The sequence below is a fragment of the Balaenoptera physalus genome (assembly GCF_965194825.1).
Source record: "Balaenoptera physalus genome assembly, chromosome: 7".
NCBI lineage: Eukaryota > Metazoa > Chordata > Mammalia > Artiodactyla > Balaenopteridae > Balaenoptera > Balaenoptera physalus.
In genome coordinates this window covers 63040605-63053060 of record NC_138886.1, presented here as the reverse complement: position 1 = coordinate 63053060, position 12456 = coordinate 63040605, and the positions used below count along the sequence as shown (strand labels likewise).

Genomic DNA, 12456 nt, shown 5'->3' with positions numbered 1-12456 from the left:
AATTTCCAAATTTCCTTCAATATGAAAATATTAATTTTAGAAACAGAAGCATATACATATTTAGGTTAAGAATGAAATTCTGATGAATTCTTTCTGGACTAAAGATATTTCAGTCTTTCCATGAAGCCAGGCTACCAATAAAAAAAGTGCAGACTCAAACTATTTTTTTAAAAAATATTTATTTATTTATTAGTTTTGGCTGTGTTGGGTCTTTGTTGCTGTGTGTGGGCTTTCTCTAGTTGCAGCGAGTGGGGGCTACTCTTCGTTGCGGTGCGTGGGCTTCTCACTGTGGTGGCTTCTCTTGTTGCAGAGCACGGGCTCTAGAGCACACGGGCTTCAGTAGATGCGGCGTGTGGGCTCAGTAGTTGTGGTTCACGGGCTCTAGAGCGCAGGCTCAGTAGTTGTGGCGCATGGGCTTAGTTGCTCCGCGGCATGTGGGATCTTCCCGGACCAGGGCTTGAACCCGTGTCTCCTGCATTGGCAGGCGGATTCTTAACCACTGCGCCACCAGGGAAGCCCTCAAACTATTCTGATAACCAAAGCCACTCTTATTTCTACAGCCCTGACTTCAAGCTCTTTCCTGGTGTACAGTATGTATCACTGAAAACATAATTCCAATCTTCCATAATATCTGTGCTTATAGTCCATTCAGCAACAAGGCAAGAGTAACTATAGCTAAGTTTTAATTTGCATAATTACAAAAATTACACAAATAAAAACCATTCATTATGGTTATTCCTGGCCTGGCTCCAGTATGGATCATTCCCCAGACTCTACAGCTAATATTATTAACATTGTAGAGTACATTTATAATAAGTTTCAGGAAGCTAAACTATGAACATTATTTCCCAATTTCAAGTTATGTAAAGTTTTCCATCATTACTCAAGGAAGTCTCTTTTTTAAAAATCGATTTCGCCCGAATTCTTTATATCACATTTGATAACTAGCTTTCTCCTTTTCCATTGACTATATTACAATCTGTGACATTTTTCCCTTCTTGTTCCTGAAATACAGTTCCTTCATGGGACACCTGTTAGTCTGAGAGAATCAATCTGCTAACCTGCCTGATATTCTTACTCCCAGAATGTTCAGTGTCAATACCAATATTATTGTTTATTTTATAAGAAAAAAAGGAATATGCACTTTTCCTGATACTTCTACACATATCCTGTCAACATCATTAGAATAATTATCTCTCAGATATTAACAAAATATAAGCAGACATTTTAAAGAAATTTACAATCACTTAAGAGAACATCAGGTCAAGCTCATTGTCTTAGAACAGTTGGGACAGAATACTATTTTCAACTGTCCCACAGATTATAAGGTTTATGAGAATCATACATGATCATTGGGGGTCTTGCTTATTTATTCTTTACTGTTAATCTTGTCTTCACACATGCGTTATACATTCAATTACTCAATCAACAGATAGTTATAGAGTTAAAAATAGTGCCTGGAGAAGAGAAATAGATATTCAGTTAGTAGATGGTTAATACAAGCAAAATTTGTATACAACAAATAGGAAGACAATATAATAGGATTTTATAGTAATAATACCTTAATCCTCCATGCTAAGAAACTGCTCAAATCATTTAGTCATCAGTGGCTAAAACGATTGACTTAATTCTTGCCCTCTCCATATTTCTTGTCTTTTTTCATTGCCCAGATTCTGTTTTTGTGAGTTCCTCAATGCTCTTGTCTTTCACCACCTGAGCTAGAGTGTTTCTCATGTGTAAAGACCTGACTACTATTTTCAGAAATTTTTTATTCACTACATCTTCAATTATTTATTTTAAATGTAAAGTATTTTTTAATGATTTGTACTGCATTTTTGTTTCCTCTGACATACTCTGCTATGAGACTATACTAGATTCTTATTGCCAATAAAGGCGTTGTTTTTTAATTGTTGAAGATGTCTCTATTACAGGTGTCTGTTTATCTTGCTTATGTCTCCTTGATTGTTCCTTCTTCTAAGGATCTAAGTGGCAGATCCCTCCTTTTTTGTGGGAAGAATAACTTCTAGATTGACCCTGAGTAATAAGAGATTTCCTGATGCCCAGAAACGTGTGTCATCATAACTTCTGTGATAGATTAAAGGTGGACACAGTTTCTTTGCTAAGCCTCTAATTAAGAGGTGAAGAGTCTCATCCCCCCTGGGCTAGCCTTAGTGACTTGTTTGACCAACAGGATACAACAGAAGTGACGTTCCAGGTCTTCTAGGGCTAAGTCATAAGAAGCCTTGCATCTTCAGCCCAGGTCTCTTGGAACATTCCCTTCTGGGAGCTCTGGCCAGTCAGGAAAAAGCCTAACTATCCAAAGACCACCATTCTGGAGATGCCATGTATAGATGCTCTAGTCAACAGTGCCAGCTGAGCTCAGCCTTCTAACCATCTCTGCCAAGGTGACAAACATGTAAATGAAGCCACCTTAAACCCTCCAGACCATCCTACTCATTGTATTCACGCCATGTGAAACAGAATAATCACCCAGGCCAGCTGGAATTCCTAACCTACAAAATCATGAGATATTAAAAAATGGTTGTTTAAGCCACTACATTTGGGTATAGTTTGTTATACAGCAATTGATAACTAGAACTTACCTCCTTGACTGGAGAAGTTGGTGGTTTTATTCTTTAAGCATTTCACAACCATTTTAATGTCAGCAACTCTAATATGGTAGAGGTTATAAAATTCTGCTTTCTACAGAGAAAATTGGGATGCAGTGACATTGGTTCATCAGGTGAAGTAGAACTAAAGAATGTCCAGTTTGCCATTTTATTAAGTAAATTTAGAGTCAGTTCAACAGGAAAAATATCTCCTGGCAGAAGAAATAGATTGTTCATAGAATGTAGGGTAAAAGTGCTACCCTTGTGGAGCTTTATTTATATAGAATAAAACACTAAGACATTTCTCCAGGGTTAGGGCAGGGGATGTGAAGGAAGTTAGGGAGGCAGAAAAGTTCAAAGCACATTAGGCAATTTATGGGTTTATCAGATAACAAAATTCCTGATTTCTTCAAGTCCTTTGTTTTTTTGTGTTTTTTCCCCTAAGTGAGCAATGTTTCTTGCTGCCGCCATCATCACTATTTCATACTTGCATATGTGAGATAAAATCTTACCTCCTAAACTGAAGATAAGAAGAAATGTGAAGAGCTGTACTAGAACATGAGCTATCATCTCCATCTGAATTTGAAAGATGAGCTCATTAGAATCCTTATCTAAGGACACAGCTAAGAGTATTGTTCTTCAAGGAAGTGATTCCCAAACTAGGCTGTGCATCAGAATCACCCAGAAAGTTTTTTTAAATACTTTTTTCCAAAAATTCTGATGCGGGATCTGAGAATATGTATGTATATATTGGACAAGACTCTTTAGTGTAAAAAACGAAACAGAAACAACAAGCAAAATTAAAAAAAAAAAAACAGAAAAAGCAACTCAAACTGACTTAAGCAAAAAAAGGGGGGAATTTATTAATTTACATAACTGAATAGTCTCCTCTTTTAGATGTTTCTACTGGGCTATGCTGTCTACTTCTAAATAACATGAGTAGTTTCAGTTCTTCATATTTTGGCTGTAGGACTTATCTATTGACTTCTTGCTATGGAAGATGAGGACTTAATTTATCACCAATTTCTGTCCCTTGTAAGCCTCTCTGAACCCCTCCACTCTCATGCTTCCTCTCTCATGGTTTGTAATATAGTTCAATATTCAAGGTTTTATTTCTACAAGCTACGTGATGGCCATTCAGACATGAGCCATGTAAGTACTCATTTTTAATTCACACACAAACTCTCTCTTAGAAGTGTTAATCTTCTCTCAGTTTGTTCAAATACATTGTCTTCAATGAATTTCATCTTTTTTTTTTTCATCTGGACTGTTTGTCCTCTAAGACAGATGTTGTCTTGGGATCTCCTTTTGCCTCCTTTCTCTTCCAATCAATCTTTCACTTTCTGGCTCCCATTTCTTGCACTTTCTTGATTTATTCCCTTAAAAATAAGACCAGTGGAAGATAATCTTTTGAGACACTGCACACTTGAAAACTGTTGTTAGACACCCTTCTAACAGATAGCTGAGATCAGTTAGATAGCTAACTGAGTTTAGAATTATAGATTGGAAATCTTATTCTCTTGGAATTTGAAGGCTAATAGCCTTTGTCTTCTAGCTCCCAGAATCATTATTGCTTAAGTTCAATGCCATTGTGATCCTTGATCTTTTATATGAAACATCTTTTCCTCTTGAGAAGTGTGTACACTCATCTTTTTTTCTAAATGTCTGAAATTTCACAGTCATGTGCCTTGGTTTAGGTCTGTTTTGATCCATTTTGCTGTCAGGGGACTATAGAGTCTGAAGACTCATGACCTTTAGTTCTGGGAAATTTTCTTGGATTATTTATTTAGTGATTTTCCTCCCTCTGTTTCTTTTGTTCTCTATCTTTGCATCTCTGATTACTGTAAATTTGGACTTCCCAGACTGATGCTCTTCTTTTCTTATCTTTTTCCTATGATTTTCCACTTTTTGTCTTGTGCCTTATCTCCTGGCAAATTTCATCATAATAATCAAGATTATTATTGCATAATATTGCAGTTTTTCATTGCTGTCATTGTTTTAAATTCCAAACCCCTTTTGTCCTCTCTTTTTAAAAATCATGTTATTTTTTATGGATGAAATCTCTTTTTTTCTTTTGAACTTTGTGTTTTTCTGGTTTTGTTTTTACATTTTCCTCTTCCTATGTGATTTCTTCCAAGTTTCTTCTCATTCAGTAAGTTTAGGTTTCTCTCATGTTTGAGCCTTTCCTTACACACTTGATGTTCTGTGACTCTCTAGTGGAAAATATTATGACCATTCACAAAATAATTCTGTCTTTGCACCCTGTTAAAGTAGAGTAGATGGCCTCCAATGACAGCTGCCAACAGTTCCTCCCGTTGCTGTCTACCTCTCCTCACTCGAATAAAGACTGACCAACATAGTGCAGCAGATGTGACACCAGTTTCAGACATAGTCCCTAAGAGGCCTGATAACTTCTGGTTTGGGAAGCATCCTTTTTGAAATGCTCTTAACCACCATATACAGAAGCCCAGCCTAGCCTACTGAGTAATGAGAGACCACATGGAGAGATTAGCCACATGGAGGAGAAGAAAGGCTCTCCAATCAACAGCTGATGCCAACTGCCGTTTACGGGAAAGGGGCCATATCTTGGCTGTTTCAGCCTCTGCTGAGGTCTTGGTTGAATGCAGCCCCCTCATTGACTCCAGCTGACACCACGGGGAGCCGAAGAATCACTGCACTGAGCCCAGCCAACCTTTAGAATCATGAAAAACAATACACCAATACATACTATGTCAGGTCACCAAGCTTTGGGGTAATAGATAACTGATATAGGAGGGTATTGTATATCCCCTGTTTATGACATTAGGCTTAGCCATGTGACATGATTTAACCAATGAAATGTTACCAGAAGTGATGTCTGTCACTTCTGAGCTTTAAGAGTCAGTGCATGGTTTGCCATGCTCTTTTTTAAATGCAAAAGTCAGCAATATTTCTGATAGAGCCTGTTCCCCAGAAGCCTAGGTCTCAAATCGAAGCTGAGTCTGAGAGAAGCACTGTGATTATAAGTGACTGCGATTTGGAGATCATTTGTTATTCCAGTACAACCTAGCCTTTCCTGCCTGATACAGACACTAAATAGCCAAGGAGAAATTTGTGCACATGGCAAGTGTGGGATTCACTGCATGGCAGTCTGGCAGGTGGTCCCGGCTCCTTCAGACCTGAAGGTCTTATTTCCCCAGCTGCTAGACGTACTGCCTGCTGACAGTCCTCAGCTGTCAGCCCTCTCTGGAAATTGCCCTCAATTAGAGAAAACTTCTTCACCAAGGTAATGCTCTCTCCTTAGGGGATACCAGCATGAAGGCATATGAGCACATCCCTCTGTCATAACGCAGGACACCTTTGAAGGACCATCCCTGCTTCAGAACTCTCATGGGATCAGCTTGAGATGTGATCACAACCCCACTACCCCTCCCCAAAACTCCTTCCTTCCCTTTTCTTTCTTCCATAGATGTGGTTCCCATGGATACTCCCTAATTAACTTCCTGCAAGGTAATCTCCATTTCAGAATCTACTTCCTGGGGAATCTAACCTACAATAGTTTATTTTATATATGTATATATATAATTTTTATCGAAGTATAGTTGATTTACAGTGTTGTATTAGTTTCAGGTATACAGCAAAGTGGTTCATATATATATATATATATATATATATATATATATATATTCTTTTTCAGATTCTTTTCCATTAAAAATTATTATAAGATATTGAATATAGCTCTATGGGCTATACAGTAGGTCCTTGTTGTTTATCTATGTTATATATAATAGTGTGTATCTGTTAATCCCAGACTCCTAATTTATCCCTCTTCCCACCCTTTCCCCTTTGGTAGCCATAAGTTTGTTTTCTATGTCTGTGGGTCTATTTCTCTTTTATAAATAAGTTCATTTGTACCATTTTTTTAGATTCCACATATACGTGATATCATATGATATTTGTCTTTCTCTGTCTGACTTCACTTAGTATGATAATCTCTAGGTCCATCCATGTTGCTGTGAATGGCATTATTTCATTCTTTTTTGTGGCTGGGTAATATTCCATTATATATATATATATATATATATATATATATATCACATCTTCTTTATCCATTTGTCTGTTGATGGACACTCAGGTTGCTTCCATGTCTTGGCTATTGTAAATAGTGCTGCTGTGAACATTGGGGTGCACGTATCTTTTCGAATTAGAGTTTTCCTATTTTCCAGATATATGCCCAGGAGTGGGATTGCTAGATCATGTGGTAACTCTATTTATAGTTTTTAAAGGAAACGCCATATTCTTCTCCACAGAGATGTACCAATTTACATTTCCACCAACAGTGTAGGAGGATTCCCTTTTCTCTATTCCCTCTCCAGCATTTGTTATTTGTGGACTTTTTAATGATGGCCATTCTGACTGGTGTGAGGTGATACCTCATTGTAGTTTTGTTTTTGTTTTTTTTTAATACAGCAGGTTTTTATTAGTTATCTCTTTTATACATATTAGTGTGTATATGTCAATCCCAATCTCCCAGTTCATCCCACCACCCCCCCCATTGTAGTTTTGATTTGAATTTCTCTAACAATTAGAAATGTTGAGCAACTACAATAGTTTGTTTTTTAAATTTTTATTATTAACAAACTTTTAGAGAACCCATAATATCAATATCTTTAGGAATTTATCTTGGATTGATTGGCGCTCTCAGTAAAGAATTTTCTGATGTCACACTTAAGAGTATAGGTCAAGCTGTTAGTGCTCTGGAAGCTGAATTGAGGAGAAGACTGTTGGGTATTAACAATTACTTTCTAAGCCTTCAGTTTAATAGCCCTATTTTCAGTACAGTATCCTGGCTCTCAGCTGCACCCAACATTCCCCAGGCCAGAGCCCTTCAGTCCTACTTTCCACAAAGAATAAACCCCCTGTCTTCTGCCATGATGGGAAAGAGGCAACAATCCCAGATATGTGGAATGGGGCAGATGATGGGAGTCTGCTTCTGCTAAAAGATAACTTTCCGTCAATCCTGCTATTGATATTTTTGTGCTGTTTTACTCTCCACAAGTAGCAGGTGCCCAAGTCTGCAAGGCAAATCAAGTGGTTTTGTAGCTTTCCGTCTCTTTCCAACTTCTAGAATTTTGTTATTGTTGTCTCCTCTCCCAATATATTTACCCTTATGTATTTATGACTTCTTTTTATATGGTCATATCTATTTATTTCATTTTAGTGGGGTTCAGGAATGGAGGGAAATATGCATGTTTTTATCAACCATCTTAAATTAGAAGTTCCATATATGCATTAGAATTATTGAGTCAATTTTTCTCTTAAAAAATATGGGGATCTTTATTAGACTTACGTTTAAATACTAAATTAATGTGAGGGAACTGATATGATGTTGAGTCTTCTTATTTAACAACAAAGCGTACCTCACCATTCAAGTCTTTTTATGTATGTCAGTCGAGTAATACAGTTTTTTAATATATGTCCTATGTTTTTAAAACCTTATTCCTAGGTTTTTTTAATTACTTTTGATGGATTGTATAAATAGTATCTTTTCTTCCATAGCATTTACTAACTACATTTGCTTATAAAAGGGAAGAGATTGAGTTTGGGATACTAATTTTATAATTGGGCATCTTACTGGTTGAGCTTTGTTCATGACTGGAATGTTTTCATCAGATAGGAGAAACTCGCATTTCAGAGACAACATAGATGACATCTGAGAAATGGCAGACAAGTCATAGGGACCACATTAGACGTTTTCCTGCATAGTACACTTTCTAACACCTAATCAAATGTACAGGAACTTAGTCTCTCATCGCTTCTCGGCCTTTTGGCTAAGATCAAGTGCAGAAACTTAGTCTCAGAATTCCACTGTGGTCTCTTGGTCCTTACTGACTGTAGGGACTGTGGTTTGTGTTTTCTTGGATCTTTCTGAGGCATCTTACATCAGCTCAAGTGGAATCTGAGGAGTACCTGTTATTTCCACAAAAGAAAAATATGCTTCCTCCTCCTAGCCCACCTCTGAGAGCCTTCTAATCTGGAGATATAAGCCAACTGGGGCAATGAAAGATAAGAAGGAAATTATAATAGTCCCTCCCATATCATGTGACCTTATGCATGAATGAATACATGATTCTTCCCATAAAGAGGTCCAGTCTCTTTTCCCTGTGTTCTTAGTGCCCATGTCATAAAAATTGTTAAACATTTTGAATAGATTCCCACTCAGTCTACTATTCATCCTCAATCAGTTGCTGATTCTGGATCACTCTGCTACATAATCTTCCTTTAGTGGAAGGAAATGGAGCCATTTTGAATGTTTCACGAGAGCATCCTTTCTGGTGGCCATCTAGATAAGAAATGGCATTATTGCTACTGAAGGATTTTACTAGACCAACTTTTAAAAACCCCACTGTAATTTTTTGAAAAACACTTACTAGCCAAAAGACATCGTGATGCTTTCAATTTGAGACTAGCTAGTTTATTATGTAACTGTTTCCCCCCTCTCATTACTGCATATTAGATCTGAATTCAAAGGAAATAGATACATGACTGTTTAAAAATCAAATAGAATCAAATCATATTCCACTCCAGAAGTTATCAACTTAAAGAATTTTTTGTGCTTATTTAGTCTGCTCTGTATTTTATCAGAAGTTTTGCTGTGTTTACTATCATAAATGCTGAAGCAGTTATTATAAGATTATTTTTGTGCAACAGTAAAAGTATTTTAATATGTTGTAATTGCAGAGTCCTCTTAGTAGTTGTTTAAAAAAAAATCTCAAAAATGATAACATTGTAATCTCTGGTTCTACATTAAGGGCCATATTCTTCCCAAGACACTAATGCATAAAGTAGAATAGTAATAACAGGTATTTGAAAATGTGTACTCAGGGAAGAATATAACCTTTTAAAATTACTTACAAATGTAAATCCATGCACTAGGATTGCCAAAACACATTGCATCACGACTAAAACTAATTTTCTATTCTTGCAAATACAGTTATAAAAATATCAAATGAATTCCAAATAGTAAACTTAAGATAAAGCTTCCTCATTTCAAGTTCATATAATAACATGAATGATGTTTCATAAACTATTTCTCTAATACAGTAGTTTTCAAACTTTCTTATAGAGGTGGACCCTTGCTTCAAATAAAACCTTATCCAGAAGATCAGCTGATACAAAACAGATAAAAAAATAAATCTCCTGTAGTTAAAGCGATGGGAAAAGGGATTGGAAGCCTACCCAACAGACACTCTGTCTCCCAAAATTTTACTAATCGTTTTTTTCAGAGGGGTCCATGAGGCATTTCTGAGAAATTACTAGTGCTCTTGAGACATTTAAAGCCACTGCTATCTCAATTATTAGATATTTATAATTTATAAAATTCTTTAATAATTCTGAAAGGAGGAGAGACCTAAGGACTAACAGAGATATAATATTTTATTCTCTTACCAAAAATAACCATCTAGAGGCAGGCAAGTAGGCTAAAATAGGTATGAAAATTCTATAAAGGTCAACAGGTCAACCTAAGCTTCTTCTATCTTTCTGCTCTGCCATCCTTGGTGTAGGCTGCCATCCTCAAGGTTACTGTGTGGTCCAGGATGGATGCCAGAGATCCACCCATCTTATCTTTATTCTCACAATAGAAAGGAAGAGGAGATAAAGCACAAAAAACAAAGTACACCCTAGCCATCTGTCTCCCTTTAAACAGTCTTTGCACCAATTCCTCCCAGTAATTTTTACTTGCAGATCCTTGGCCCAAATTTAGACACCTGGTCACGCCTAGCTGCAATGTACTTTTTCACAAGTCAAGTCTGTAGTTTGATTTTGCCTAACTTAAAATGTATTAAGTTATCCTGTTACTGTTTCATGGTTGCTGACAGAAGACGGACTCTTGGGTCTTTATTACTCATTGCACAGCTTTTTGTGTAGATTACCCTGGTCCCTAAGTCCCCTGGGGATTATGCCATGGGCTTGATGACAGTCTACATGTGCAATCGGTTGCATTATTACCGGAGAAGAGCATGCATGGGGTTTGGAAAAACCCAACATTGTGTAGCAATCAGTAACTCAGCCTGCTTTTGATCCTGTTTTCTTCAAAAAGAACCCTGAAAAATGGTCGAGGTCAAGAGCTATCAGGACCTTGCATTCTTGGCATACCCACCAAGAACATGCAGGGCCCATGGTGGATTGCCTCTCCCAACAAACAATACCACCCTGAAAAAATTCAGACTTCTGTCACCAAGGGAGAAGGGAGGAATGAAATTGGATATAAAATAAGTAGTCTCTATCGTATAACCTAACTGTATTATCTGAGATTGCTATTTTATATAATAATTTTTATCTTAATGAAGCTTTAAATAACCCAATGGCTGATTCTCAACCTGGATATCTGTAGTATTCATTTCCTTAGGTTATTCAGGTCTCTGCTCAATGTTATTTCATCCAAAATGTCTTCCACACTATCAAAAGAGACTTCACGCAACCCTACCCTTCCTTTCTTTCATCTGGCTTTATTTTTCTTCATTGCACTTATTACCACCTGACTTTTTTAAAAAAATATTTTTCTTCACTACCACCCCACACAAAGGTGACCAACTTACCCCAATTTACCTAGAATTTTCCCAGTCTTACTAATGAAAGTTCTGCATCCGGAAAACTCCCTCAGTCCTAGTCAAACCGGGACACTTGCTTATCCTACCCCACAATAGGATGCAAGCTCTATGAGAGCAAAACTTTGATTGTTTTCACTGTTGTATGCATCCTCAGGAATTAGAATAGTGCCTCGAACTCGATAATCGCATAATCAATATTTGTAATGAACGCATGAATAGGTGTACCAGATTGCTGGGAAAGTGTTGGTTGGAAGTAATCGCCAATAAAAGCTGAAAAGGGCTTAGAAGTCAGTGCAATCCTCATTTTGTGCAAGGGAACACAGAAAGTTAGTGGGTGTGTCAAGGTCCAGGAAGAAAACAGAGCCTATGCCAGCTAGTTTAATAAAAGGAATTTTGCATGAGAAATGAGCTACAAATGTATTGGGAAAGCAGACAAACCAAAGTGGGGATGCTGAGATCTCTCAAATATTAGCTAAGATAGGAAGCCTCTAGTGTCCTTAGGGATGAAGGAACAGAGAGATAAGGCAGTGTTTACCAAAGCTCAAGAGCATGATGAATGGAAGACTCTGTATCCATCCAGGGGGATCAGGAATCTCCAAGGAGAAAAGGTACTGCCCGAGGTTGCCCAAAGCAAAGAGAAAGAGGGCCAAAAACTGCTTTCTCCCTTTTTTCTGTCCTTCCATTGTGGAATTAATCTGGAATCCAGTTGACCAAGGAGCCTAAAAAATGTTGCCTGCAGAGATGGGTAAGAAATGTATCTTTTGTGGTTCCATACAAACTTTAGGATTGTGTGTTCTATTTCTGTGAAAAATGCCATTGGAATTTTGATAGGGCTCGCGTTGAATATGTAGATTGCTTTGGGTGGTTTGGACGTTTTAACAATATTAATTGTTTCGATCTGTGAGCATGGAATATCTTTCCGTGTGTTCATGTCTTTTCAATTTCTTTCAGCAGTGTCTTACAGTTTTCAGTGTAAGGATCTTTCACCTCCTTGGTCAAATATTTTCCTAGGTATTTTATTCTTTGTGAGGCAATTGTAAATGGGATTGGTTTCTTAATTTCTCTTTCTGATAGTTCATTATTAGTGTATAGAAATGCAACTGATTTTTGTATATTGATTTTGTATCCTGCAACTTTACTGAATTCACTTATTAATGCTAATAGTTTTCTGGTGGAGTTTTTACAGTTTTCTTTACATAATATCATGTCATCTGCAAATAGTGACCGTTTTACTTCTTCCTTTATGATTTGAATGC

General features: G+C 37.1%; 1 protein-coding gene across 2 annotated transcripts in view; it reads left to right on the top strand.

Annotated features, from left to right (window-relative positions):
- Positions 1–12456, top strand: part of MPDZ (multiple PDZ domain crumbs cell polarity complex component) — a 355494-nt gene that overhangs the window by 160452 nt on the left and 182586 nt on the right. The window lies entirely within an intron of this gene.